This window comes from Triticum urartu, chromosome 7, assembly GCF_003073215.2.
Source record: "Triticum urartu cultivar G1812 chromosome 7, Tu2.1, whole genome shotgun sequence".
Taxonomy (NCBI): domain Eukaryota; kingdom Viridiplantae; phylum Streptophyta; class Magnoliopsida; order Poales; family Poaceae; genus Triticum; species Triticum urartu.
The window spans coordinates 321,441,062-321,446,207 of NC_053028.1; the positions used below are offsets into that span (position 1 = coordinate 321,441,062).

A 5,146-nucleotide genomic window follows, 5' to 3' on the forward strand; every position below is an offset into this window, starting at 1 on the left:
AACCATCTCAAATTGCTGCCTGATCTCTGCGTGCTACCCTTACCAGATCCAATGGTACCATCAGCTGGTTGAGTTGAGCACGAGCCGTTCCTACACGAGAAACTGAGCCGTGGTAAGTGAAGAGAATTGGGCACTGTAGTCCAATGTAGAAATGAGAAAGAGTTGCCATGCCCTTTTCAAATGTGAGCCAAAGGCGTGCCAGTCTGCCTAGAAGAACTTCTCTGCTCCATCTCCTGCTCGTCAGCAGCCTTCCATCCCCTCCTTGAAATTATGCAGAGCTCTCCACCAGAAATTGCAAACTTTCTGTGCACTTTTTAACTTCCACACCTTCTTCCATTCAGGTAATTTACCACTTTGGTGTCAGTTGAGCAAGCAGCACAAGCCACTCTCAGGTTTCTTTCCTGGTCAGCGTCATCAGTGAGCACATGATAAGCCGACCTGACCGTAGGATATGAAACAACACGATATTTTCCAACAACACTAGTAATCTGTAAAATTGGGGCGTTTCTCTGATTTCAAGTCTGTATAATGGTGATCTCTTTTGTCTGTCTAACAATTGAATATGATGGTTGGAGGTAGACACTACAATTTGCTAATGAAGTAATCATGTTTTGCAGACATTCCAAAGACGAACAGTCTGCAGAATTTTCCATAAAGAGAAGGATTTCCTCATAGCAAAAATACAAATATATACTAAACTTTTATATATGAAATAGTCGTGTACCTCAAGGAATATGGATCTTACCACCAGTGTTCTCCTAAACCGTTGCCAGAAACCCAGAAATATTTGATCTCATGTAACCAAATATTTAAATACAGTATATATGATCTCGGTGTAGCTATAATTCAAAAGCAACGATAGTTGCATATCATTTAATCTTGACTCCACCATTTTCTGGATTGTACAACTAGAACAATTTCTAGTGAAACTATAACCATCGGTCTCCTAGTTGGGGCATGAATTGTTCCAGAGGGTGAAAAACAAACACTAAAAGGGTTGCAACTTGAAAGAAAGGATGCTTCCTGGTCTACTGTTCCTCGGAAATAACATATGCCCAAGGCCATTGTTAAGTTGTTACTGCATTTAAATCAATCTGCCATGTCATGCAAACAACTTGACAACCGACACTATGCTGTTTCTAACTGCTTTTTGTTCTTTGTTCGTCCTATCTTTAAGAGGAGAGCATATGACCCATTCTTTCATTTTTTAGCTCACTGGCCATCCGCTGGCAATTTTGGGCTTTATACCAAAAAGAGATCTGCAACATATTGGAAAGCTTGGGTCCCATCCAAAAGAGATCTGCAACACTAATTCCTTATGCATGAACATATAAGGTAGTACATAAGGATCTTGAGAAAACATGTTAGTTATGTATAACACAGGTATTGCGTTCAAGGTTTATTCTACCTATCTATCCATGCCATTAATCTTGCTTCCCTTCCATTGTTTTTCTGATGACTATACCTGAGGAGAGATGACTAGACACTTCCCTGCCACTAATCCTGAAATAAGACATGGGGATCTTAGACTCTTTTTTGCGAAAGAGTGATCATGGCAGTTAGATACAGGATTATCTAATCTTTGGAGGAAATAATTGAATAAACACTTGTTTAGTTGCACCACCTTTTCTAATCCCTGTCAATCATGATATCGCAAGCAGCAAAAGTACATCGCTTCTAGTTCTTGAAACATGCGACCATCTCTGGGCTTAGGTTCAAGAAAATTGCAAAAGGGAACCAACTTCTTTTTATTTCTCTTCGTAGTAGTGCCACATATCACAGCAGCTTACATCGAGATTACACGGCAGGGCTTGCATAAAACAAGCAAAGCACTTCTTACATCCAGAACACTAGAGGAGAAAAGGACAGGATATGCTTAGACACTACACAAGAGCTAGAGCAGTGGCGCGTGGTTTGCAGCTCTCCCCTGTGATCATACTTAAGCCCAAACGTGCTCATATGGAGTACGCAACAATCGACGATGCATGTAGGCTCCACTCCCTCGCGCTGCACACAATCGACAAGGCAAAAGTTGCTGTTGCCCATGTACGCGAGAGTGGCCCCTTGTTGCTACCAGCTGCCACTCCGGGACTTTGAGGAACAACTTCTCCTTCGCAATCTTACAATATGGCTGCACAGCACTTTCGCGGCTGCGGGAGGCGACTTCACAGGCACAAATGTACCCATCTTTACGGAGCCCAATCCATGCGCCTAGCTTGCTGTCGTAGTAGCCTTGCCCTTGGAAAGGCAGAGCCCATTCCCCATGCCACCTCCACTCAAAACGCCTGGTGTTGAATGAGAAGGTACCCTTTGGAACATGTTGATAAAGACTGTCGTGTGCAGACATGAATATGGTGTGCCCGTCCGGGTGCAGCGCGTAAGACGAAATTATATCATCCATGGCAAATGGCGGTGGCGATGGCACCCTTTTCCAGGACCAATCCATGGCTGGCCGTGGATCGCACATCTCATCGCTTCCCGTGGCTGCCCATGACATGGCCTCAAAAGAGTGCTGCTCGCCGTCATGGCGAGATGTCAATGCACACAACGTATCACCGGCGGCCACAGAGATGTCAATGCCACCAAGCAGTGAACGTGGTAGGCTTGGCCCGATTGTGATTCCCGCTATCTCGGTGTCATATACGAGGATGGGAGTCTGTGGACAGTGTGGGTTGGTGGCGATGAAGATGATGTTACCAAAGGCCATGAAGCTCATGCCAAGATGGCGTACTGGCACGGGAAACCGGAGGATGGGAGGGTCAGGGAACCCAAACTGCACGTCGCTGGTGCAGGTATCTTGCAAAGTGTCGGCATCAACCTTATAGATGCTGCAGCCCGTGTCCCAATCATCCAGCACCAGGTAGAGGTGCTTCTTCGGTGCATGACGCGGCCGTTTCTCGGTGCGGTCGACGTCAAGGTGCGAGTGCTGACGCTTAGACATGTCTCCTCTTATCGATCTTCCCACACTAACTGGATCTAAAGATTGAATTTTTGATTCTGATGGAGGTTACGAGCAGGGTTGCCAGTAGAGGAGAAGAAATTTATAGAGAAACGAAAGGGCAAGGAGGAGGCGACGATGGGAATCCAGATCTAACCTGGGGATGTGAGAGGGCTTCGAATCCCTCCCTCCTCTTATTTATGAAGAAGAAGCGAAAGGGCAAGGAGCTTGGGGCTGACTCCCAGCCGTGTTCGGATTGCAGATAGGCAATGGCAGAGTACCTAGAGCCCGAGTCGGAAGGAGCAGAACCACCATGACGAGCGCACTACTCCACAAGAGAGCCACAATGGAACTAGGGTTGGGGGAGGGGGCCCAATCAAGAGTGAAATCGGGAATGAGATGGGGAAAAAAGGGGTCACCGCCTCACCGGAGTTGCCGCGCCGTTGTCGCCGGACTCGTCGCCGCCGCTCTCGTGCTCCAAGCGCCCGTGGACTGCTTGAGTTGCCAGGCCGCCCGTATGGCTAGAAAGAAGGCAGTGGAGACACGCCGCCCCTCCGGTGGTCGCCAAAATCTTGGTTTGGCCGCCCCTCCCGTGCCCGTGCTCGCCGAAATGTTGATATGGCCGGCGGCGCTCCGCCCCTTCTGCTTCCCCTCCTTTCTTTGCGCGTCTGTTATTCTTTTTCAGGCACCTGAAATTCGGTTCGTCTCCACTCGATTTTTGCCTCCACGAACTCCGCACGCGGCAGTGCGGCTCGCCCCGTTCCGAGGGATAGCACAGAGCGCACACATGGGCCATTCCGGGATTGAGCCTATTTTTTGACAGATTTAAATTCCTCTTACAAAGACAGATTTGAATAAACAAATATATATATGAAGAAAGTTCACCAAATTTTAGAAAATGTTCAAGATTTTCTAAAGGAAAATAATGGATAAATTTTTTCATGAATTTGAAAAAGGTTTAAAATTTTAAAATGATTGAATTTTAGTAAATTCATAAATTTACAAAAATCTTCCTTATAATCAATATACACAAAATTTTAAAAAGTTCTTCATTACGGAATATTTAAAATTACTCGAGATTATTTAAATAAATATTTACAACTTTTGGAAATGTGAATGAATTTTTAAAAATAAATCCAATTTTTAACACTATTGATTTTTTTTTAAAAAAGGTTATCTCATCTCATATTATAAAAAGTTAATGTATAAAAATACAGAAACAAAAAATAGACAAAAATACGAATCAGAACACACAAAAAAGCATAAATGCGGTATAAACAAAATCGATGAAAAAACCGTCAGAAAAAACAATGAAACCACAAGACCCTCCACGTTCTGCAGGGAATAATATTTGCCCTAATCTTCTAAGCACTACTATCATGGATTTCCTATCCCTTACTCCTACAAAGTACTAGCGGGTAGTCGCTGAACAACATGTATTATCTGCGTAGCTCTCAGATCATGTTGTTTGGACCCTTAATAATCAATCACATAGCTAGTTTAACAAATAACGACATATAAAATAGGCACAAATGAGTCCCCTACATCTCCCACACATATGGGCATTACTCACGCATATAAGAAGAATGATCAACGAACACAAAGATCAAATAGGGGAAAGCCATATCGATGATACTACAAATTATCGCAATAATATGAATACGGGTTTGGTGGTGTTTCCTTCATCTTGATCTCCTTCCTTCATCTTGATCGATGATACTACAAATTATCCATTTCACAGTTGATTGAACACTAGAGCAACATCTTAGGTTTTGGTGGTGTTTCCTTCATCTTGATCTCCTTCCTAAGACCCTCGAGTTATTTTGCCTACGGGTATGCTTGTCAAGCTGGTGCATCCAATGTCGATTGAATACGGCAGTAGAAGCCTACCACAAAATGCTATAGCACAAGATGGATGATAGACTAGATAGAATAAATCCCAGACTTAAGACATCCAAAGAAGAAAGCTTCAAGAGCACACCATCTCGTGGGACTGGACATCTCTTATCAACGAGACATTGGGTTCATCAGCTTGCCGTCATAACCTGAAAATAACACCGCATGATTTTTGTATCCGAACGGGACAACGACCACAACCAAACCTAGAACAAAGACGTCAAACCTACGCTATACTATGGTGATTATTTGAGGCTTCTCCTACATGGCGATGCCGAAGAAGACATGGGAGGTAGCGGGCAGGCGTGGCCG

At 44.2% G+C, this 5,146-nt stretch overlaps 1 pseudogene; it reads right to left on the reverse strand.

Moving 5' to 3' along the window:
- Window positions 1-1,836: 1,836 nt before the first annotated feature.
- On the reverse strand, window positions 1,837-2,941 carry LOC125525996 (annotated as a pseudogene).
- Between the last annotated feature and the right edge of the window lie 2,205 nt (window positions 2,942-5,146).